General features: G+C 44.1%; 10 non-coding genes across 10 annotated transcripts; 4 read left to right on the top strand and 6 right to left on the bottom strand.

Annotated features, from left to right (window-relative positions):
* Positions 1 to 10,865: 10,865 nt before the first annotated feature.
* Positions 10,866 to 10,937, bottom strand: TRNAG-UCC (transfer RNA glycine (anticodon UCC)). The gene has a single exon. It is a non-coding gene; the product is annotated as a tRNA-Gly (tRNA).
* A 1,142-nt stretch (positions 10,938 to 12,079) lies between these two features.
* On the bottom strand, positions 12,080 to 12,151 carry TRNAD-GUC (transfer RNA aspartic acid (anticodon GUC)). Its single transcript has one exon. It is a non-coding gene; the product is annotated as a tRNA-Asp (tRNA).
* A 1,399-nt stretch (positions 12,152 to 13,550) lies between these two features.
* TRNAL-GAG (transfer RNA leucine (anticodon GAG)) lies at positions 13,551 to 13,633 on the top strand. Its single transcript has one exon. It is a non-coding gene; the product is annotated as a tRNA-Leu (tRNA).
* Positions 13,634 to 14,385: 752 nt separating this feature from the next.
* TRNAG-GCC (transfer RNA glycine (anticodon GCC)) lies at positions 14,386 to 14,456 on the top strand. Its single transcript has one exon. It is a non-coding gene; the product is annotated as a tRNA-Gly (tRNA).
* Positions 14,457 to 14,973: 517 nt separating this feature from the next.
* On the bottom strand, positions 14,974 to 15,045 carry TRNAE-UUC (transfer RNA glutamic acid (anticodon UUC)). Its single transcript has one exon. It is a non-coding gene; the product is annotated as a tRNA-Glu (tRNA).
* Positions 15,046 to 15,534: 489 nt separating this feature from the next.
* Positions 15,535 to 15,606, bottom strand: TRNAG-UCC (transfer RNA glycine (anticodon UCC)). Its single transcript has one exon. It is a non-coding gene; the product is annotated as a tRNA-Gly (tRNA).
* Positions 15,607 to 16,643: 1,037 nt separating this feature from the next.
* Positions 16,644 to 16,715, bottom strand: TRNAD-GUC (transfer RNA aspartic acid (anticodon GUC)). Its single transcript has one exon. It is a non-coding gene; the product is annotated as a tRNA-Asp (tRNA).
* A 1,802-nt stretch (positions 16,716 to 18,517) lies between these two features.
* TRNAL-CAG (transfer RNA leucine (anticodon CAG)) lies at positions 18,518 to 18,600 on the top strand. The gene has a single exon. It is a non-coding gene; the product is annotated as a tRNA-Leu (tRNA).
* Positions 18,601 to 19,420: 820 nt separating this feature from the next.
* Positions 19,421 to 19,491, top strand: TRNAG-GCC (transfer RNA glycine (anticodon GCC)). Its single transcript has one exon. It is a non-coding gene; the product is annotated as a tRNA-Gly (tRNA).
* Positions 19,492 to 19,893: 402 nt separating this feature from the next.
* On the bottom strand, positions 19,894 to 19,965 carry TRNAE-CUC (transfer RNA glutamic acid (anticodon CUC)). Its single transcript has one exon. It is a non-coding gene; the product is annotated as a tRNA-Glu (tRNA).
* Positions 19,966 to 24,935: the final 4,970 nt, after the last annotated feature.

Raw genomic sequence — 24,935 nt, forward strand, 5'->3', positions numbered from 1 at the left:
CCACAAAATTTCAATTAGTGAATAAACCTAACCAGTCCCAAGAGTTTCAATTACTGAATAATCCTAACAAACCCTAACACTTTCAAATAGTGAATAATCCTAACCAGCCCCAACAGCTTCAATTAGTGAATAATACTAACCAGCCCCAACTGTTACAATTAGTGAATGATCCTAACGAGCACCAACAGTTACAATTAGAGAATAATCCTAACCACCTACAACAGTTACAATTACTGAATAATCCTAACCATCCCCAACAGCTTCAAGTAGTGAATGATCCTAACCAGCCTCCACAGTTTCAGTTAGTGAATAATCCTAAACGTCCCCACTAGTTTCAATTAGTGAATAATCCTAACCAGGCCCAACAGCTGTGATTTGTGCCGAATCCTAACCAGCCCCAACAGTTTCAATTAGTGAATAAACCTAACCAGCTCGAACAGTTTCATGTAGTGAATATTCCGAACCAACCTTAACAGTTTCAATTCGTGAATAATACTAAAGAGCCCCACCAGTTACAATTAGTGAATAAACGTAAACAGCCACAACAGTTTCAATTACTGAATTATCCTAACCAGCCCCAACAGTTTCAATTAGTAAATAATCCTAACCAGCCCCAAAAGTTTCAATTAGTGAATAATCCTAACCAACCCAAACAGCTGTTATTAGCACACAATCCTAACCAGCCCCAAGAGTTTCAATTACTGAATAATCCTTACAAACCCTAACACTTTCAAATAGTGAATAATTGTAAGCAGCCCCAACAGCTTCAATTAGTAAATAATACTAAGCAGCCCCAACTGTTACAATTAGTGAATGATCCTAACGAGCACCAACAGTTATAATTAGAAAATAATCCTAACCACCTACAACAGTTACAATTACTGAATAATCCTAACCATCCCCAACAGTTTCAAGTAGTGAATGATCCTAACCAGCCTCCACAGTTTCAGTTAGTGAATAATCCTAAACGTCCCCACTAGTTTCAATTAGTGAATAATCCTAACCAGCCACCACAATTTCAATTAGTGAATAATCCTAACCAGCCTCAACAGTTTGATTAGTGAATACTCCCAACCACACACAACAGTTTCAATTAGTGTATAACCCTAACCAGTCCAAACAGTTACAATTACTGTATAATCCTGACCAACCCCAAAATTTTAAAATAGTGAACAATCCTAAACAGCCCCTACACTTTCAATTATTAGTAAATAAACCTAACCAACCCAGTTTCAATTAGTGGATAATCCTAACCAGCCCCAACAGTTTCAATTAGTGAATAATCCTAACCAGGCCCAACAGCTGTGATTAGTGCGGAATCCTAACCAGCCCCAACAGTTTCAATTAGTAAATAATTCTAACCAGCCCCAAAAGTTTCAATTAGTGAATAATCCTAACCAACCCAAAAAGCTGTGATTAGCACACAATCCTAACCAGCCCCAAGAGTTTCAATTAGTGAATAATCCTGAGTAGCCCCAAAATTTCAATTAGTGAATAAACCTAACCAGCCCCAAGAGTTTCAATTACTGAATAATCCTTACAAACCCTAACACTTTCAAATAATGAATAATTGTAAGCAGCCCCAACAGCTTCAATTAGTAAATAATCCTAACCAGGCCCAACAGCTGTGATTAGTGCAGAATCCTGACCAGCCCCAACAGTTTCAATTAGTAAATAATTTTAAACAGCCCCAAAATTTTCAATTAGTGAATAATCCTAACCAACCCAAACAGCTGTGATTAGCACACAATCCTAACCAGCCCCAAGAGTTTCAATTAGTGAATAATCCTGAGTAGCCCCAAAATTTCAATTAGTGAATAAACCTAACCAGCCCCAAGAGTTTCAATTACTGAATAATCCTAACAAACCCTAACACTTTCAAATAGTGAATAATTGTAAGCAGCCCCAACAGCTTCAATTAGTCCATAATACTAAGCAGCCCCAACTGTTACAGTTAATGAATGATCCTAACAAGCCCCAACAGTTACAATTAGAGAATAATCCTAACCACCTACAACAGTTTCAATTAGTGAATAATCCTAACCAGCCTCAACAGTTTCAATTAGTGAATACTCCCAACCAGACACAAGAGTTTCAATTAGTGAATAAGCCTAACCAGTCCAAACAGTTACAATTACTGAATAATCCTGACCAACCCCAAAATTTTAAAATAGTGAACAATTCTAAACGGCCCCTACACTTTCAATTATTAGAAATAAACCTGAACAACCCAAACAGTTTCAATTAGTGAATAATCCTAACCAGCCCCAACAGTTTCAGTTAGTGAATAATCATAACCAGCCACAATAGTTTCTATTAGTGAATAATCCTAACCAGTCGCCAACAGTTTCAATTAGTGAATAAACCCAACCAGCCCCAACAATTTCAATTAGCGAATAATCCTAACCAACCCCAACAGTTTCAATTAGTGAAAAATCCTAAACAGGCCCAACAGTTTCAAATAGTGAATATTCCTAAGAAGCCCCAAAAGCTTCAATTAGGCAATAATCCTAACAAGCCTCAACAGTTTCAAATAGGGAATAATCCAAATCAGCCCCAACAGTTTCAATTATTAGCAAACAATCCTAAACAGCCCCAACAGGTTCAATTAGTGAATAATCCTAACCAGCCCCAAAAGTTTCAATTAGTGAATAAACCTAACCAGCTCGAACAGTTTCATGTAGTGAATATTCCGAACCAACCTTAACAGTTTCAATTCGTGAATAATACTAAAGAGCCCCAGCAGTTACAATTAGTGAATAAACGTAATCAGCCACAACAGTTTCAATTACTGAATAATCCTAACCAGCCCCAAACGTTTCAATTAGTAAATAATCCTAACCAGCCCAAACAGTTTCAATTAGTGAATAATCCTAACCAACCCAAACAGCTGTTATTAGCACACAATCCTAACCAGCCCCAAGAGTTTCAATTACTGAATAATCCTTACAAACCGTAACACTTTCAAATAGAGAATAATTGTAAGCAGCCCCAACAGCTTCAATTAGTAAATAATACTAAGCAGCCCCAACTGTTACAATTAGTGAATGATCCTAACGAGCACCAACAGTTACAATTAGAGAATAATCCTAACCACCTACAACAGTTACAATTACTGAATACTCCTAACCATCCCCAACAGTTTCAAGTAGTGAATGATCCTAACCAGCATCCAGAGTTTCAGTTAGTGAATAATCCTAAACGTCCCCACTAGTTTCAATTAGTGAATAATCCTAACCAGCCACCACAATTTCAATTAGTGAATAAACCTAACCAGCCTCAACAGTTTCAATTAGTGAATACTCCCAACCACACACAACAGTTTCAATTAGTGTATAACCCTAACCAGTCCAAACAGTTACAATTACTTTATAATCCTGACCAACCCCAAAATTTTAAAATAGTGAACAATCCTAAACAGCCCCTACACTTTCAATTATTAGTAAATAAACCTAACCAATCCAGTTTCAATTAGTGGATAATCCTAACCAGCCCCAACAGTTTCAGTTAGTGAATAATCATAACCAGTCACGATAGTTTCTATTAGTGAATAATCCTAACCAGCCGCCAACAGTTTCAATTAGTGTATAAACATAACCAGCCCCAACAATTTCAATTAGCGAATAATCCTAACCAACCCCAACAGTTTCAATTAGTGAAAAATCCTAAACAGGCCCAACAGTTTCAAATAGTGAATATTCCTAAGAAGCCCCAAAAGCTTCAATTAGGCAATAATCCTAACAAGACTCAACAGTTTCAAATAGGGAATAATCCAAATCAGCCCCAACATTTTCAATTATTAGCAAACAATCCTAAACAGCCCCAACAGGTTCAATTAGTGAATAATCCTAACCAGCCCCAAAAGTTTCAATTAGTGAATAAACCTAACCAGCTCGAACAGTTTCATGTAGTGAATATTCCGAACCAACCTTAACAGTTTCAATTCGTGAATAATCCTAATGAGCCCCAGCAGTTGCAATTAGTGAATAAACCTAATCAGCCCCAACAGTTTCAATTACTGAATAATCCTAACCAGCCCCAAAACTTTCAATTAGTAAATAATCCTAACTAGCCCCAACAGTTTCAATTAGTAAATAATTCTACCCAGCCCCAAGAGTTTCAATTAGTGAATAATCCTGAGTAGCCCCAAAATTTCAATTAGTGAATAAACCTAACCTGCCCCAAGAGTTTCAATTATTGAATAATCCTAACAAACCCTAACACTTTCAAATAGTGAATAATTGTAAGCAGCCCCAACAGCTTCAATTAGTAAATAATACTAAGCAGCCCCAACTGTTACAATTAGTGAATGATCCTAACGAGCACCAACAGTTACAATTAGAGAATAATCCTAACCACCTACAACAGTTACAATTACTGAATAATCCTAACCATCCCCAACAGCTTCAAGTAGTGTATGATCCTAACCAGCCTCCACAGTTTCAGTATGTGAATAATCCTAAACGTCCCCACTAGTTTCAATTAGTGAATAATCCTAACCAGCCACCACAATTTCTATTAGTGAATAATCCTAACCAGCCTCAACAGTTTCAATTAGTGAATACTCCCAACCACACACAACAGTTTCAATTAGTGTATAACCCTAACCAGTCCAAACAGTTACAATTACTGTATAATCCTGACCAACCCCAAAATTTTAAAATACTGAACAATCCTAAACAGCCCCTACACTTTCAATTATTAGTAAATAAACCTAACCAACCCAGTTTCAATTAGTGGATAATCCTAACGACCCCCAACAGTTTCAGTTAGTGAATAATCCTTAACAGGCCTAACAGTTTCAATTAGTGAATAATCCTAACAGGCCCAACAGTTTCAATTTGGGAATAATCCTAACCAGCCCAAACTGTTACAATTAATGAATGCTCCTTACGAGCCCCAACAGTTTCAATTAGTCAATAATCCTAACGATCCCCAAAAGTTTCAATTAGTGAATAATCCTAACCTCCCCCAACAGGTTCAATTAGTGAATAATACAAACCAGCCCCAAAAATTTCAATTATTACCGAATAATCCTAATCAGCCACAATAGTTGCAATTAGTAAATAATCCTAAACAGCCCCAAACAGTTTCAATTAGTGAATAACCTTAACCAGCCCCAACAGCTCTAATTAATGAATAATCTGAACCAGCCCTAAAAGTTTCACTTACTGAATAATCCTAACCAGCCCTAACAGCTCTGATTAGTGCAGAATCCTGACCAGCCCCAACAGTTTCAATGCGTTAATAATCCTAAGCACACCCATCAGTTTAAATTATTAGCGAATAATCCTGATCAGTCCCAAAAGATTAAATTCGTGCACAAATCCTAACCATCCCCAACAGGTTCATTTAGTGAACAATCCAAACCAGCCCCAACTTTGTCAATTATGGAATAATGCTAACCATCCCCAACCATTTCTATTAGAGCATAATCCTAACCAGCCCCAACAGTTGTGATTAGTGAAGAATCCTGACAAGCCCCAACAGTTTCAATTAGTAAATAATTCTAACCAGCCCCAACAGTTTCAATTAATGAACAATCCTAACCAGCCAAACCAGCTGTGATTAGCACACAATCCTAACCAGCCCCAAGAGATTCAATTAGTGAATAATCCTGACTAACCCCAAAATTATCAATTAGTGAATAAACCTAACCAGCTCCAACAGTTTCAATTACTGAATAATCCTAACAAACCCTAACACTTTCAAACAGTGAATAATCCAAAACAGCCCCCACAGCTTCAATTAGTGAATAATACTAACCAGCCCCAACTGTTACAATTAGTGAATGATCCTAACGAGCACGAACAATTACAGTTAGAGAATAATCCTAACCACCTACAACAGTTACAATTACTGAATAATCCTAACCATCCACAACAGTTTCAAGTAGTGAATGATCCTAACAAGCCTCTACAGTTTCAGTTAGTGAATAATCCTAAACGTCCCCACTAGTTTCAATTAGTGAATAATCCTAACCAACCACCACAATTTCAATTAGTGTATAATCCTAACCAGCCTCAACAGTTTCAATTAGTGAATACTCCCAACCACACAAAACAGTTTCAATTAGTGTATAACCCTAACCAGTCCAAACGGTTACAATTACTGTATAATCCTGACCAACCACAAAATTTTAAAATACTGAACAATCCTAAACAGCCCCTACACTTTCAATTATTAGTAAATAAACCTAACCAACCCAGTTTCAATTAGTGGATAATCCTAACCAGCCGCAACAGTTTCAATAAGTGAATAATCCTAACCAGGCCCAACAGCTGTGATTAGTGCAGAATCCTAACCAGCCCCAACAGTTTCAATTAGTAAATAATTCTAACCAGCCCCAAAAGTTTCAATTAGTGAATAATCCTAACCAACCCAAACAGCTGTTATTAGCACAAAATCCTAACCAGCCCCAAGATCTTCAATTAGTAAATAATCCTGAGTAGCCCCAAAATTTCAATTAGTGAATAAACCTAACCAGCCCCAAGAGTTTCAATTACTGAATAATCCTTACAAACCCTAACACTTTCAAATAGTGAATAATTGTAAGCAGCCCCAACAGTTTCAATTAGTCAATAATACTAAGCAGCCCCAACTTTTACACTTAGTGAATGTTCCTAACGAGCACCAACAGTTACAATTAGAGAATAATCCTAACCACCTACAACAGTTTCAATTAGTGAATAATCCTAACCAGCCTCAACAGTTTCAATTAGTGAATACTCCCAACCAGACACAAGAGTTTCAATTAGTGAATAAGCCTAACCAGTCCAAACAGTTACAATTACTGAATAATCCTGACCAACCCCAAAATTTTAAAATAGTGAACAATTCTAAACAGCCCCTACACTTTCAATTATTAGTAAATAAACCTAACCAACCCAAACAGTTTCAATTAGTGAATAAACCTAACCAGCCCGAACAGTTTCAGTTAGTGAATAATCATAACCAGCCAATATAGTTTCTATTAGTGAATAATCCTAACCAGCCGCCAACAGTTTCAATTAGTGAATTAACCTAAGCAGCCCCAACAATTTCAATTAGCGAATAATCCTAACCAACCCCAAAAGTTTCAATTAGTGAAAAATCCTAAACAGGCCCAACAGTTTCAAATAGTGAATATTCCTAAGAAGCCCCAAAAGCTTCAATTAGGCAATAATCCTAACAAGCCTCAACAGTTTCAAATAGGGAATAATCCAAATCAGCCCCAACAGTTTCAATTATTAGCAAACAATCCTAAACAGCCCCAACAGGTTCAATTAGTGAATAATCCTAACCAGCCCCCAAAGTTTCAATTAGTGAATAAACCTAACCAGCTCGAACAGTTTCATGTAGTGAATATTCCGAACTAACCTTAACAGTTTCAATTCGTGAATAATCCTAACGAGCCCCAGCAGTTACAATTAGTGAATAAACCTAATCAGCCCCAACAGTTTCAATTACTGAATAATCTTAACCAGCCCCAAAAGTTTCAATTAGTAAATAATCCTAACCAGCCCCAACAGTTTCAATTACTGAATAATCCTAACCAGGCCAAACAGCTGTGATTAGTGCAGAATCCTAACCAGCCCCAACAGTTTCAATTAGTAAATAGTTCTAACCAGCCCCAAAAGTTTCAATTAGTGAATAATCCTAACCAATCGAAACAGCTGTTATTAGCACACGATCCTAACCAGCCCCAAGAGTTTCAGTTAGTGAATAATCCTGAGTAGCCCCAAAATTTCAATTAGTGAATAAACCTAACCAGCCCCAAGAGTTTCAATTACTGAATAATCCTTACAAACCCTAACACTTTCAAAGAGTGAATAATTGTAAGCAGCCCCAACAGCTTCAATTAGTAAATAATACTAAGCAGCCCCAACTGTTACAATTAGTGAATGATCCTAACGAGCACCAACAGTTACAATTAGAGAATAATCCTAACCACCTACAACAGTTACAATTACTGAATAATCCTAACCATCCCCAACAGCTTCAAGTAGTGAATGATCCTAACCAGCCTCCACAGTTTCAGTTAGTGAATAATCCTAATCAGCCACCACAATTTCAATTAGTGAATAATCCTAACCAGTCTCAACAGTTTCAATTAGTGAATACTCCCAACCACACACAACAGTTTCAATTAGTGTATAACCCTAACCAGTCCAAACAGTTACAATTACTGTATAATCCTGACCAACCCCAAAATTTTAAAATAGTGAACAATCCTAAACAGCCCCTACACTTTCAATTATTAGTAAATAAACCTAACCAACCCAGTTTCAATTAGTACACAATCCTAACCAGCCCCAACAGCTTCAATTGGTGCACAATCCTAACCAACCCCAATAGCTTCGATTAGCGCACGATCCTAACAAGCCCCAGGAGATTCAATTAGTGAACAATCCTAACCAGCTCCAACAGATTCAATTAGTGTATAATTGTAACCAGCCCCAACAGTTTCAATTAGTGAATAATCCTAACCAGCACACAATCCTAAACAGCCCAACAGCTTCAATTTCCGCAAATCATAACCAGCAATTAGAAGGAGAGAAGGGAAGTTTAGGAAGCAGGAAGTCCAGAAGGATGACTTGTAGGGTAGGGTGAGTGAGGGCCCTGTCAAATTTCGGGTGTGGACTTCAGTTTAGGAGGCGTCGCTGTTCGTCCACCATGATCAGAGACGTCACTGAATGGAGCTTCTCCAGTTGCATGGGTGGTTCAGTGGTAGAATTCTCGCCTGCCACGCGGGAGGCCCGGGAATCTCTCAGGAGTCCTCAGCCAGCCTCTTACATTACCTGGTCACTGCCATCCTCCCCAGGCTCTCCCATTAGCCCTAGTTACACCATGTCCCGCAGCTCTCCTATCTTGAGAAGGTCAGAGAAATCTGTTGTTCTTCGGGACTTGGACAGCCGGGAAAGATCTCCTTCCTTGGCACCTAAAGGACCAGGCTTCTGACCATCTCTTCCGCGTCTCCTGGCACATTCCTCTCAGCTGTTTGCCAGTCGGGTAAATACATGGTTGAGACTCCCACTTCTTTCTCTTCCCCCAACTTTTTTTTCCTCATTCAGCCAGGGGAAAATGAAGAAATTGAAGAAGGGACCAACAGCCACTTGCAGCTAGGAACAAGTAAGCAAACGAGCCGGAAAGAACTGATGGTCGAATTGGTGGTAACCTGTTGGTGAATGGCGTAAAATGTTGTTCCCTGGCCGGGAATTGAACCCGTGCCGCGGTGGTGAGAAAATCGAATCCTAAGCACTAGACCACCAAGGAAAAGACAACAGCACTCTTACCTTCTCCTTCCCTGACACATTTTTCTCAGTCTTCTCTGCTGATATATTTGAAGTATTTTTATTCTTCCTTAAACTATTCTCACTTGTTCTTTCCACTGTTAATATCAACCAATCCCACCTGAAAAAAACTGCTCCTTTCCTACATCCCCGTCATTCCCCTAAATACTATCACTCGGTGCTGCCTGGCATGAACAAAGTTACACAGTAAGAATTCAAATCCCGAATTTTTACCTACTCTATTTTTCTCGGTCCCCAACCTCTCCCTTCTTTTTTTCATGAGTAGGGTCTCATCATCTGCCCCTTAGTTTTGTTTCATGCTTTTCTCTCTGATGGGTCTCTTCAGATACCTGGACGCCTTGCATGGCCTCTTTCTTCTCTTCCTTTGGTTAAGTAACAATTCATTTGACTTTGCTCTGACTGTCTATTTCTTTTCTTTTGTAATTTGCCAGGGGGAACTCAGATTGACTTTGGTTGGTTCTGAACCTCAGAAGGAGAGAATTTCAAACTCTTGGAAGTGCTCAAGTGTGAGAAAATCCCTCTCCAAACCCTCCTTATTGTCTTGCCTGTCTTCTTTCTGAAGATCCTTCAATTTTCTAGATAAACTTAGGTGTGTGTGTGTGGGGGGGGGCGGAGTTGAAGACCTGAGGCAAAGTCAACTGTCCAGTTCCATTTTTCAAACCTCCAGGAATGCAGGACGGGTGGGGCTTACTTAGCGTAGCTTCTCTGTGTTGCTGACTCAGATTTCCTTATACAGCATCTGACCTCCAGGTTTCATATCCACCTGTCTTTTAGATATCTTAAACTCACCACTTTCCCCCCTCACATTCTCTTCTTTTTCTTATTGGACAGGATACCATCAATATACCCTTGGCTTCGAGGCTGGTAAGCTGTGTCATCTTAAACTATTCACTTTCCCTTACCCCAATTTACCTCATCCCTTACAGCCAATCATTGTTGAATCTAGTTCTTCTACCTTGCTAAAATTTCTCCCCTTTTACCCTGTTTTCAGACATAGTTTTCACCCCAGCGCAGGACCTCATCACCTAAAACTAGGCTGATGTTTATGACTGATGATTGGTCTCTGCATCAGAACCTCTGTCTAAATTTTACTGGAGAAGATGCACGGGAATACCAAAAGATGGACAGATCTGACTTCAGTTGGATCTCCGTGGTCCCCTCCAGAATAATAGCTCCTATGGGGTATAAGTGGGGGATCTTTTCTCTTTGTCCACAGCACTCTAAGGTCATGACGTAGAGAAAATGCAAGCCACTCCAGTATATTTGCCAAGGAAATCCCAAATGTGATCCGGAGAGTCCAACTGAACTGAAAAAGGACCGAACCTTGCCCCTTTCAGACACTCTGTTGTTGTTTAACCCATGCGAAGTGAAGCGATTTGAGGTGGACTTTAAGGATCGAGACTCAGTATCCCCATCCCCCCTGCCAACAGGGAAGATTCAGGGCACACAGAAGCTGACTCCTACATCTGGGTTGGGGAATATGGCCAGAGGGCCCCTAAGAGATGCGTAATGAGGCCTGGGCACAGGAGTATAGGGCTCAACGATATAGCTAGAGAAGGCAGAATAAAAAGCTGCGTTGGCCGGGAATCGAGCCCGGGTCAACTGCTTGGAAGGCAGCTATGCTCACCACTATACCACCAACACACTCACTTTTCTCCTGTGACTCTGGCCATATGTGAGAACTCTGGCAGTGCCTTGCTGGCTCACCAGAGGAGGCCAGCACGAGGATACTACTTCCTAGCTTGTTTGCTCTACAGGACTCGAGCCCAGCTCACAACTCCTTTGGGTTCCTTGACAGCTGCCCTCCTTTGCCCACAGCCTTCTGAGCCAACGTGGCTCCTGCCCCTTCTGGCAGCCTGTTGCTGCCCCAGCTCAGCTCCACCTCTCTTGATTAGGTCCCAAGCCTCTGCTCCTTGCTTCAGGTTCCCGCCCCTTACCAAACCTGCCAAAGTTTCTTGGCTGCAGCAGAGAATGCTATAGCTAAACCAGTGGTGTGGTATTCCCAAAGAGGTTGGCACACACCTTGCGGGTAGGGCAACTTTCCATGGGATCCGAGAGGGTAAGGAGGAAGAACCATGTCCCAGGGACAGAGAAAGTATGAGATCTTTTCTGTTGTGGCCAAAGCCCAAGACCAGCCGGAGACCACTCAGAGACCTTTGCTGGATTTGGTTGGCACAGCTTTTGCCTCCCTCCAATCCTCTACAAACCTGCCCGTGGCCTAGAGACTCTCCCCTCACCCCTGCCATAGAGTTCTCTTGTGACTGAGTTCTGCTGTTTTCGAGTGCATAGGACTGAGTGGCTGGGGATGCAGGCTAGGACCAACCAGAGCACAGATTGTAAACTGGGCATTGGCTTTGCAGGTCCTTGGGTTCAGGGGTTGGGTCACCGGGCCTTGACAGTCCCGGTTCTATCTCCAGCTGAGGCAGGACTGATGTGAGAGACCCTAAGAATTCCTCTGGGGAGATCCAGAATTTCTCCCTGGTTCTAGCTTGGTGCTTCTTTTTGGGAGGAAGGGGAAGGATTGGTGGCTCAAGAGGGAGACTTCTCTACCTCGGCTACAATGAATGAGAGCCGGAGAGCACCTTGGACACCTGAGATGAGAGGAGGGTCTACGAGTGAGATCACCGATGAGACAGCAGGAAGGTTGCTAAGGAGCTCGTGTTTGGTTAAGAGGAAGAAGAAGGTGGCATCAAGCTGTCTCTAAAGTTTATGTTGTGTTTGGAGAGACTAGTTGCGGAGGAGAGGGAGGGAACAAGACTGGTGACTTATGCAAAAGTAAATAAATGCTCCCCGTCGGGGAATCGAACCCCGGCCTCCCGCGTGACAGGCGGGGATACTGACCACTATACTAACGAGGAAAGATGACAATTTTTCCCTTATAGACGCAAATAGCACTGAATATATACAGCTCATTACTCTATTAGTCACCTATGTACGGTTTTTTAGGTTCCACTGATTCAGACTGACAGAATACAAGGGTCCCTTCCTTATTCCCTCCCTCTACTGCCTGCCTGAAACCTCTCTAGCTCCCTTGGTCCACCGCGCAAGTTACCTTCCGCAGCCATTGATTGTCTTTCAGTTCATTTGTCCTTTTCCAAAATTAAAGACTGATTTCGCCCCCCCCCCCAAAAAAAAGAATTCTTCTGTTTAGCAATTACTGCGTGTGTATGTCCGTGTATCTGAAAATCTCCAGCAGCCTGTGGAAAGCTTCTTCTCGAGAGAGTATTTTTGAATGCATAAAATGATATTCAGTAACCTGACCACGAATCAATGTTCCTGAAGTACACTTTTAATGCGATTAAAAAAAAGTTAACCACATTCTAGAAGACTTGGAGGCCCGAGAGAAGCTGTGGTGAGAAAGAGGAGTGCTGAGGGGGAGCTGGGCCAGGAGGTTGGTGGGCGATGGCTAGACCCTTGTTATAGCGACCAGGCAGAGCTGCTGAATGCTTAGACTAAATTGGCTGCTTCTTTGAGCCCTGACAATGTTCATTTCCCTTGAAATGTTGAACTCATCCCAGTTCGTAGCCAACTCCACTGTTACCTATCAGCCTCGGTTTACTTTGGAATGGTCTCCCCCAAGACTTGATCATCAGGTGGAAATCGTCTCAGACCTAGGCCTCTCGGGATTTAAGCTTTGCCTCGCAGTTCTCCCAGTAGATATGATGTCCAGTGTAATTGGGTCACTGACAACGGAAATCATCCTTAAAGGAGAATTGACCCATTTAGGGAACAAGTCTCCATTTTTTCCCCTTCTTTGAGCCACTCTCCACTTGTATCCTCGGTTCCAAGTGTCCAGTGAACCATTGGCTTCTGCTGATGCTGCGAACCTGCTAGATGGAGAAACGGGGGCCCTGGAAGAATGGTCTTGGGTTGAGATGCGCATTTCCCCCAAAGAGACAAGGGTAAGGGATTGGGCCACCCCTTGGAGAAGGTCAGGAAACCGACGATTCGGGGAATAAGCGGCACAGGTTAGGTCGGGTTAAGTGAAAGGGGTTTCTTGTGGTGAGAGCCTTCGGGGTCCTGCCTCCGCCAGCCTCCTCACGACTTCTGTGACTGCGGAGAGAGTTGATCCAGAAGACTCAAAGCGCGTGAGGCAGGCTATAATTCTAGACAGGTGGAGTTAATATTGATTGCCATGCCAGAGGGAGAAGTTAGAGGAGCTGCAAGGAGCTGAGTGAAATAAAGGAGCAGAATGGACACATAGTCGTTTTGCTACGATTTTCACCAGAGAGGAGGGAGGGGGAAGTCTTGAGTAAAGTCAGGATGGCCGAGCGGTCTAAGGCGCTGCGTTGAGGTCGGAGTTTCCCCTGGAGGCGTGTGTTCGAATCCCACTTCTGACATCTCCCTTTTGTGTTCCTCGGACCAGCCGCTACCTCAACTGTGTCCTGATCTCCAGACTTCCTGACGATCTACATCTGCCTATTGGATCCAGATGGCTCTGGAGGAGAAAGTGAGGCTGGGGTCTTAACACAGTAACCCCTCCCTCCAATCCAAATAACGCCTATCTCATCGCATTACCCTTTGATGTCCTGCTGTTCTTCCCGAATGAAGGACAACAATCCACGCGAAAGAAAGAGAACGATTTGCCCGAGGCCTCTGGCTCCATCAACATCCATCGCTTCTCCCCATCTCACTGCCCTTCCTAGGACGCCTCCGTGTGCACGATCGATGGTGAAGGGTTTGTGGAGGAACCCTGGTCCGTCTGAAGACCAAACTGGAGGAAAGAGAGGAAGAGAAACTCCCCAACAAAATCGCTTCAGAACTTATTTCAAGACAATGTTGAGGCTTTCTGGGAGAAGGTGATGTAGTAACAGTAGGAGAACCAGGAAGAAGGGGAGGAGGACGTGAAAAAGGAAGAGTGGAGGAGAGAATGGAGAGAGGAGGAAGGATGGGTAAGAGAAAAAGAAGAGAATGGCGTATATAGGAGGAAAAATACTAAAAGAAGAGGGAAGCTTAGGAGAAATAAGGAGTAAGTCAAAAGGGATGTCATAGCTAAGGGTAAACACGTGACACATATGACATGCAGGTGCGTGACATAACCTCTGATAAGCCACAAAGATCAGAGATGTCACTGAAAAGTTTGACTCTAGTTGCAAGGGTGGTTCAGTGGTAGAATTCTCTCCTGCCACGCGGGAGGCCCGGGTTCGATTCCCGGCCCATGCAAAGGTACCTTTTTGGCAGACAAGCTTTCTCAGGAGTTGTCTACCAGCCCCTTCCCGCCGTTTGCATACCTCTCTAGAGCAGGCTTGCTTTCCTAGGAAGAATGCATTTCTTGATCATCACAACCATCCCCAGGTTTTCCCGTTAGCCCTAGCCACACCAAGCTCCTGCCTCCACCTATCCTGAGAAGGACAGAGAAATAAATCTGGGGGACATAGATACTTTTCCTTGGCACCTAAAGGACCAGGCTTCTGGCAAAAGTTATTTGTTTAGTCACCTGTTCCGCTTCGCCTTGCACTTTCTTCTTCGTAGTTGTTTGGTAGCCGGGTAAATGCATGGTTTTCTTCTCTGACTTTTTGTTTCCTCACTCAGCTCTAGGCTAGTCAGCCAAGGGAAATGAAGCAATTGAGTCAGAGCACCTACAACACTTGCAGCAAGGAACAAGAAAGAAAGAGAGCCGGAAAGAACCGACGTGATCAAATTGGTGGTAAACTGTTGGTAAATGGCGTGAAAAACTATCTTCCCTGACCGGGAATCGAACCCGGGCCGCGGCGGTGAAAGCGCCGAATCCTAACCACTAGACCACCAGGGAGAACACATCCGCCTTCTCTCCCTTCTCTGTCCCTGACACAACTTCCTCGGGCTTCTCTACTGATATACTGGGGCTCGTTTGTACTCTTCATCCCTAGACCATTCTCCCTTGTTCCTTCCACTGTTATTAGCCACCTATTCTGCCTGAAAAAACGGCTCCTTTCCTATGCTCCAGTCATACTACTAAATGCTATCCCCCCCCCCCCCCCCCCCCCCCCCCCCCCCCCCCCGCCCCAGTTGCCTTCGGAAGAACAAGAGAAGCTCCACGTAACAATTGCTCACCTTGTCCATTTGAGACACTGTTTTTGTTCATTTGCTTTGAAGGGAAGCGAATGGAGGTGGACTTAGAGGATGGAGACTCAGTATCCTGACAACAGGAAAGATGCCACGGGGGGGGGGGGGGGGGGGGGGGGGGGGGGCGGCGGGCACAGGAGAATCCTTCATGCCTGCGGTATAAAGGTCAGCGATGTGACTAGAGAAAAAGGCAGCTTGCGTTGGCCGGGAATCGAACCCGGGTCAACTGCTTGGAAGGCAGCTATGCTCACCACTATACCACCAACGCACATACCCTGCGCAGTCCTCGGCAGCTCCCTTGTTGATGAGTCCCCGAGGCCAGCACGAGGATGTTGTTCCCTAACCTGTTTGCTCTGCAGGACCCCGTGCCCAGCTCATAACTCCTCTAGGCTCCTTGACAGCTGCCCTCTTTTGCCCACAGCCTACAGAGCCGACGTGGCTCCGGCCCCTTCTGCCCTCCCTGTGGCTGCTCAGGCTCAGCTCCACCTCTCTTGGGCAGGTCCCAAGCCTCTGAGCCTAGCTTCAGGTTCCCGCCCCTTCCCAGACCCGCAAGGGCTGCAGCAGAGAATGCAGGTTAATGCATTCTCTGCTGTCTGGCTTTCGCAGAGAGGTTGGCACACACCTTGCCGGTAGGGCAGCTTTCCCCAGTGGCCCGGGGCCTAAGAAGCAAGAACAAGTCCCAGAGACGGAGCAAGGACCGGGTCTCACCTACGGTGGCCAAAGCCCGAGACCTGCCGGGCACCAAAGGCTCTCCAACACCACAGACAGCCCAGTCACCTTCAGTGTCTTCTCAGGAACTCGCCAAACGAGGGCTCCTTGGAAGCTTCCTGCTGTTTCTCCCGGGATCTTTCTCTGGTGCGCCCTCCTCCCATTTCGAGTATCCTCTCTCATTCGTATTAGCCGAGGGCGATACACCGCCCACCCTCCCCCGCAAACCATCAATTATTCGCCTTCCACCCAAAGGAGTGCGCTGGACCTCCCCAAAGGAATTCTATGGGCCGCCCTGGATGCCAAAGCCCCAGCCCCTGACTCCGAGGAGCTAGGATCCCCATGCCTAGCTTACAATCTTCTGCAATCTGGCCTTCAGGTTGGGCCTCGCCGGTATCCCCAGACACTCAGGAAAAGAGAACTCCGTGGCAGGAGTGAAGACAGGGTTGCTAGGACCCGGGCAGGGTCCTAGTGCAACAGAAAGGGGTACTCGGGAGGGCAAAGCTGTGGCAACCAAATCCAGCAACGGTCACGGACTGGTGTCCGGCATGTCTTTTAGCCACCTTTGGAGCAAGTTTGTGCAAAATGAAAAGGAACCTCCCCGTCGGGGAATCGAACCCCGGCCTCCCGCGTGACAGGCGGGGATACTGACCACTATACTAACGAGGAAGGCGTAAGCAAGCGCGCCCTTACAGACTCAAATAGAGCTCACTACACACTTCACTGTTCCCTGGCACCGTTTTGTGGGTCCCACAGATTCAGACTTTGACAAAATGCCACCTTCCCTTCCTTCTCCCCTCCCTCTGCTGCCTGCCTGTCTGGAACCACTCTCTCTACCTTGATCCACACTGCAAGCTCCCTTCCGCACTCACTATGCTTTTTGCCCCTTCTCCTCCAGCCCTTCCGTTCTTGTCCGGAATTAAAGACACTGATTTCCAAAACAAGAAATTCTTCCACTTATCGATTGCCTTCCTGCGCGTGTGTGTCCATGTTTCTGACCTCTCAGAAAGGCTCCAGCAGTCTATGGAGAGCTTCTTCTAAGGAGAGCATTTTTGGATGCATACAAATGAAATTCAATCAATTACCAACGAAACCAAGGGTCTTGGAATAGAAGGGTTTTTTTCATTTTTTTTAAATTTCCCCCCTAATCTTGCTTCCCTCCCCCCACCCTCACAGAAGGCAATCTGTTCATCTTTATATTGTTTCCGTGGTGTACATTGATCTCAGTTGGATGTGACGAGAGAGAAATCATATCCTTGGGGAAGAAAAATCAAGTATAAGAGAGAGCAAAATTACATAATAAGACAAAGGTTTTTAAAATTAAAGGCAATAGTCTTTGGTCTTTCTCTGGATACAGATGGTGTTCTCCATCACAGATAGCACCAAATTGTGCCTGATTGTTCACTGAGGGAATGAGCAAGTCCATTAAGGTTGATCATGAAACAGAACCACCTTCAAAGACACCAGTGCAAAGCCATCTTCCTCTTTTATCTTTTATGATAGTAGCAGTCACTATGAATCAAGGAGATTCTGGGGGTAGATGAAGTGGGGGGGGGGGGGAAGAGTGGATGCCGCCTTAATAGGAGGGGATCCAAGTAAGGGGGAGAGGAGCTGTGTGTGAGAAAGAGGGGTGTTATGAGGGTGCTGCTCCAGGAGGCTGGTGGGCGACTCGCAGGCCTGTGCTGTGGCGACTAGGTAGAGCCGCTGAATGCTTGGAGACTGCATAGGCTGCTCCTTTGAGCGCATCTCTTCCCTCCTGACAATTTTCACTTCCCAAGAAATGTTGATTTAGTCCTAGTTCGTAGCCATCTCCATGCTTAGGGATCAGCCCTGCGTTAACTTGGGAATGCTTTCCTCCCACACTTGACGGACAGGTGGAAACCCCCTCAGACCTTCTGGGCCCCTTTGAATTTAAGCTTTGCCTCCGGGGCCTCCCAAAGAGAGGAATGAAGCTTGCACAGCTATACTGCAGGGTGTCCGGGTCACTAGCAACGGGAATCACTCCCACAGGATACAGGACGCGGGGAGGGAGCAGGTCTCCATTTTCCCTCAGCCCCCAATATCCGAAGAATCATGGGTTGGCTCCCAGCTGGCCCTGTGTACCTGCTTGGTGGAGCATTAGAAGGCTGATCTTGGGACTGAGCTGTGCGTTGTCCCCAAAGAGACAAAGGTAAGGGGGTGAGCGATCCCCCTTGGAGCAGATTCGGGGAATAAGAGGGCCAGGGAGCATTCGGATCAAGTGAAAGTGATTTGTTGTGGTGCAAGCGTTTGTGCCCGGCGGGCAGGATGCCTGTGATGCCAGGGAGAGGCGGTCGAGAGGCTCGCAGCGTGGGTGGCAGGAGAGTCCTAGATTGCTGGACTTTCTTAGTCTTGATCGCCAGAGGCAAAAATTGAAAGGAGCAGAATGAAATGGGTGGAGAGGGAGGGAGCTGTTCTCCAGAGAGGAGGGAGGGGAAGATTTTGGGAGCAGAGTCAGGATGGCCGAGCGGTCTAAGGCGCTGCGTTCAGGTCGCAGTCTCCCCTGGAGGCGTGGGTTCGAATCCCACTTCTGACATCTCTCTTTTGCGTCCCTTGGCCCAGCCACTGCCTCTTCTCTGGCGCAGTCCTGATCTCCAGGCCCCCTGATCGTCCACATCTGACCACTGGATCCACATGGCTCTGGAGGAGAAAGGGAGGCTGATGGCTGAGCACAGCAGCCGCGCCCTCCCGCACATGTATGTCATCATCGCACTGCATCGTTGACGTCCTGCCCCTCTTCCCGGGTGAAGGACAAAGGACAATGCGAGGGAATGGAAGCCACCTACCCGGACCTCCGCCTCCCATCCACAGCCATGGCGTCTCCCCAACTCCCTGCCCTTCCTAGGCCCAACTTCCACGCCCTTGACTGTGGGTGAAGGGTTTGTGGAAGAACCGGGGCCGCTCTGAAGACCAAACTGGAGGAGAGAGAGGAAGAGACACCGCCACGGGCCTTTGGAAGCTCCCCCAGAAAAGCGCTTCAGATGCTTATTTCTAGGCAATGTTGGGACATCCCGGGAGAAGCTGATGGAGCCGTAGGAGAGCCGGGAGGAAGAGTAGGAGCAGGGCCGGGGGAAGGAGAAGAACAACGGACGGAGAAGGGAGAAGAGGAGGAGGGAGAGGGAGGAAAGACGGGTGGGAGAACGAAGGGAAGTAGAAAAGAAAGATAATGGCCTACGGAGGAGGAAAATAGAAAAGGGAAGAGAAGGGAAGTTTAGGAAGCAGGAAGTCCAGAAGGATGACTTGTAGGGTAGGGTGAGTGAGGGCCCTGTCAAATTTCGGGTGTGGACTTCAGTTTAGGAGGCGTCGCTGTTCGTCCACCATGATCAGAGACGTCACTGAAAGGAGCTTCTCCAGTTGCATGGGTGGTTCAGTGGTAGAATTCTCGCCTGCCACGCGGGAGGCCCGGGTTCGATTCCCGGCCCATGCAAACTCGGCATTTTGGCAGATTTGCCAGGAGTCATCTACCAGCCTCTTCCCGCCTTTTAGATGTCTCTTTGGAGGAACCTTGCATCTCTAGGAAGGAAAACATTTCTTGGTCATTCACCACAGCCACCCCTAGGTTCTCCCATTAGCCAAGATCACGTCCCCACCTATACTGGGAAAGTCAAAGAAATCTGGTGCTCTCCAGGACATGGATAGCCTTCCGTGGCACCTAAAGGACCAGGCTTCTGTCAAAATTGGTTTTTGGCCAATCCCCTTCTACGTTGCTCTTGTCCGGCTTCTCTCTCACTTTACTCTAGGCGAGATGGCCGCGGCAAGGAGTTAGAGTTAGGAACAGGTAACCAACTGACTTGGCAATCTTGTTGGAGAAGGGCATGTAAAATGACTTTTCCCTGACCGGGAATCGAACCCGGGCCGCGGCGGTGAGAGCGCCGAATCCTAACCACTAGACCACCAGGGAGAACGTGTTTTCTTCTCTGGCTTCTTTATCCTTGTCACATATTCCTCAGTCCTTTCTGGTAATACAATAGTTTCATTTCTACCCACTCCCCTAGACCTTTTTCATTCGTAGTTCCACTGTTACTCTCACCTGAAAAGCTGCCCTTTTCCTATGCGCCAGTCATACCAACTGCTATCACCACCTGCTACCCGGGGCACTGGGTCTTGGCAGCCCTGGCTCTATCTCCAACTGGAGCAGGACTGCTGAGAGTGGCCCACAAGATTCCTCTGGGGAAGCTGGGAACATTATCCTGGCTCTAACTGGTGCTTCCTTTTCAGTGGAAGGTGAGGGATTGATGGCTTAAGAAGAGGACTTCTCCACCCTGGTTACAATGAATGAGAGACAGAAAGCAACTTGGACACCTAAGATGAGAGGGGGGTCCATGAGTGAGATCATAGGTGAGACAGCAGGAAACTTCCAAGGAACTCCAATGTGGCTAGACCCTGAAGAGAAGCAGAAGATGGTCATCTAACTGACACTAAGGTTTCTGCTGTGTTTGCAGAGACTTTGGTTGGTAGAGAGAGAGAAGGAGCAAGGCTGGTGATTTGTACAAAACTGAGAAGTAATCACCCCTATCAGGGAACTGAAACCCAGCCACCCTGCAGGACAGGTGGAGATACTGACCACTATACTAACAAGGAAGTTTCCAGATTGCATCCACTTACAGACCTAAGTAATGCACACCACCCATTTGACTTCCCCACCAGTTCCTGGTTGATGACTTTTTAGTCGTAAATTTATTCATAAATATGTATAAACTGTGGGTTCTAAGTTTGACAAAACACTAAGGCCCCTTCCTTCTTTCCTATGTTCTGCCCACCTGAAATCACTCTAGCTCCCTGGGTCCACCCCCTAATCTACCCTCTTTGGCCACTAGGCCTTTTGTCCATGGTCCTCTAGCAGGTCAGTCCTTTTCTAGAATTAGAAACAAATTTCGCAAAGAAGAAAATTTTCAACTTAGGGTATGAGTAAATGTTTGGGTATGTCTGTGTGACCTCTCTGAAAGTCTCCAGCAGCTTATGGACTCCTATAGATGACATTTTTGAAATCACAAAATGAAACTAAATAAGTTACCATTAAACCAATTTTACTAAAATACAACTATCAATATGCTGTAAACAAATTTAATGACATTCAGTGACAGGAGTCTGGCAATTACACCAAATAGGAAGTTTCTGTGCAGGGCTTCAGAAAGGGGAAAGGAGAAGAAGGAAGAGAAGTGTGAATGAAGTAGAAGTGTGAAGGGGCAAGGAAGAGATATCAAACTGCCTAGACTGAGGATTCCATGGACACAACCCTTTTTGCTCCATCCCCTTAGACTTCACAGGTCCAATCTAGAATTGTATTGGGTTGTGAGAAGGAGAGGGCCCCATCTGAGGACCAAGTTGGACTTTTGCTGGAGGTTGGAAGAAAGATGCCAGATTTTGAATGCTGGATCTCTTTCAGTCTTCCTCACCAATTCCTGTTTAGGTCTTTCACCTGACTTTCTCTGAGAAGAAAGTAGGAGAGAAAAGAGAATTAGAACTAGAAGGAGAGAAAAGGAGCAAAAAAAGAGTAAAGAAGAATGGAGGAATGTGTAGGAATTAATAGGAAGAAAAGGAGAAAAAAGTTCTTATTTAGGATGAGAAGGTGTTGCAACATATTTGAGGTGTGGGATATGGCCCACTGGAAGTTATGGAATGTTCAACAAGGTCAAAGGATGAGAAGGTAGTTAAGTTATCATTTTCATGGCAGTTTCAGTAGTAGAATTCTAGTCTGCCATGTGGGAGAACTGGGTTTGTTTCCAGGTCTATCCTTGCAAGTGTACTTACCACCCCCCCAAGCACAAATTCTTCCCTAAAGTCTCTTCCTGCCCAGCTGACCCATCCTCACTACCCAAATTGCAAAATGATAACAAAACAAACAAACAATCACCCCCCAGAAACAAAACCCAACAAAAATCTGCTCAACCTTGCCAGGTTGAGGTCAAAGGAGGAGGTCAAAGACCTGGAATTGAGAAAACCCTGCTTGAATACACGACAATGACAAAAGTAGATCTCTACCAAGTTGCTCTACCTCCAATTCCCCCCCCCCCCAGTGCACCTCCCAACCTTCAAAATTCTAGTTTTTGAGATGGTCAGTGAAAATGAGTTGAATGAATGCTTGGAATGGGAGTCAATCTACTCCGGTTTTCCTTCTGCCCTCTCTGACCCTCTGACCTGGCAGCATTTTCTCTGGAAATGAAGTAAAAATAAGGACAAGAGAGAAAATCTTCCCCTCCAATTCTAGGATCCTTCCATTCTTTTCATTCATCTCTTTTCATTCTGTCACCCCTTTCATTCCCATTCCTGATGTCCCTACCTTTCTTCTCTGAACTTAAAGTTTGATGCCTTCTGCTCTTGGAGAGAGACTGCAGCTGCCTGGAGTTGAAGGGACAGTGAGGGGAAAGAGAAGAGAAAGGTTGGGTAATATGTACCAAAAAGATATATAAAAAAAGCACTCAAGGTTGAGCAATGGAACCCTGGCCTACCCAGTGACAGGTGGGGATACTTGACCACTATACTAATGAGGAAGCAACTGTCCCACTCTTCCTTGTCTGCACTTTTAACAAAAACTCCCACTTCTCACGTGATTAACAGTTTCTGCTTTGGAAGTTCTCAGGACCCATGAACTCCAGATTTTAACAAAACAAAGAGACAGGTTCTTCTTTCCCCACCTTCATTGCCTCTATGATTCAAACCACTCTTGCTCTGTCAGTCTACCCTCCAGGCCATACCTTTCACTCCTTGTTCAGGATTTTCATCTGTTTTTCTGAAAACAGACTAATTTCCAACAGAAGAAATTCTTCAACTTTCTGTGTATGTTTGTGTGTGTGTGTGTGTGTGTGTGTGTGTGTGTGTGTGTGTGTGTGTCCCTATGTGTATGTATTTGATGCCTCTGAAAGTCTCCAACAGTGCATGGACTTCTCAGAATGACATTTTTGAATGTAGAAAATGAATTTAAATAAATATCCACCAAAACCAACAGTATTGAAATCGGGCTACCAATGTGCTTTTAAAGATGCAAAGGATACCATCTAGGAGGTTAGTAGTTAATCTCCATCAAGAGGGTCCTTTGGAACAATATAATATACTTGGGTGCTTACCTGACAAGGCAGACTCAGAAACTCTATGAAAACAACTATAAAACATTTTTCACACAAATAAAATCAGATTTAAATAACTGGGCAAACATCAACTGCTCTTGGACAGGCCAAGCTAACATAAAGAAAAATGACAATTCTACCTAAAATAAATTACTTAGTGCCTTACCAATCAAAGCTCAAAAAAATTGCTTTAATGAGCTAGAAAAAAATTGTAACTAAATTCATATGGAGAAATAGTCCAGAATATCAAGGGATTTAATGGGGGAAAGTGCAAAAAAGGGGGTCTTAGTTTCACCAGATCTAAATTTATATTACAAAGCATCAGTCATCAAAACTGTTTGGTACTGGTTAAGAAACAGAGTGGTGGATCAGTGGAATAGACTAGGTGCAAAAGAGACAGCAGGAAATGATTATAGTAATCTGCTATTTGATAAACTCAGAGTCCAGCTTCTGGGATAAGAACTCTCTCTTAGAAAAAACTTCAAAAATTGGAAGTTAGCATGGCAGAAACTTGGATTAGACCAACAACTCACACCCTATATCAAGATAAGATCAAAATGGGCACAGGATTTAGACATAAAAGACAATATTATAAGCAAACTGGAAGATCAAGGAATGGTCAGATCTATGGAAAGGAAAGCAGTTTATGACCAAGGAAGAGGAGGAGAATATCATTAAAAACAAACTAGATGATTTTGATTACATTAAATTAAACAACTTTTGCACAAACAAAACCACTGCAACCAAGATCAAAAGAAATGTAGTAAATTGGGAAACACTTTTTAAACTAGTATTTCTGACAAAGGAATCATTTCTAAAATATATAGAGAACTGAATCAAATTTATTAAAAAAAACAAGCCATTCCCCAACTGACAAATGGTCAAAGGATGTGCAGTGGCAATTTACAGATGAAGAAATCAAAGCTATCCATAGTCATATGAAAAATTTCTCTAAATCATCACTGATTAGAGAAATGCAAATTAAAGCATCTGTGAGGTACGATCTCACACTTCTCAGATTAGCCAATATGACGAGAAAGGACAATGATCAATGTTGGAAGTGATGCGAGAAATCTGGGTCACTAATGCATTGTTGTTGGTGCTGTGAACTCATCCAACCTTTCTGGAGAGCAAGTTGGAATTCTGCCCAAAGGGCAATAAAAATGTGCATACCCTTTGATCCAGCAATACCACCACTGGATCTATACCCTGAAGAGATCATGAAAAAGGGTAAAAATATCACTTGTACAAAAATATTCATAGCAGCTCTGTTTGTGGTGACAAAGAATTGGAAATTAAGAGGATATCCATAAATTGGGGAATGGCTGAAAAAATAGTGGTTTTAAGTATGTGATGGAACTATTGTTCTATTAGAAACCAGGAGGTATGGGATTTCAGAGAAGCCTGGAAGGATTTGCAAGAACTGATGCTGAGTGAGATGAGCAGAACCAGGAGAATATTATGCACCCTAACAGAAATATGGTGATGATGATCAACTTGAAAGGACTTGCTCTTTCCATCAGTGCATTAATCAGGGACAATTTTAGGGTATCTGCCATGGACAATACCATGTGTATCCAGAGAAAGAACCATGGACTTTAAACAAAGACCGAAGTCTATGATCTTCAATTTTCTTTTTTTAAAAAGGTGTCTTTATAGACTACATAATATTGCTATCTCTAATATTTTATTTTTTTCCTCATGGATATGTTTTTTTCTCTCAACACATTCAATTTTGATCAATGCATAATATGGAAACAATATAAAAATTATCAGGGGCAGCTAGGTGGAGTAGTGGATAGAGCAC

This window comes from Macrotis lagotis, chromosome 2 (genome assembly GCF_037893015.1).
Source record: "Macrotis lagotis isolate mMagLag1 chromosome 2, bilby.v1.9.chrom.fasta, whole genome shotgun sequence".
In the NCBI taxonomy this organism is placed as follows: Eukaryota; Metazoa; Chordata; class Mammalia; order Peramelemorphia; family Peramelidae; genus Macrotis; species Macrotis lagotis.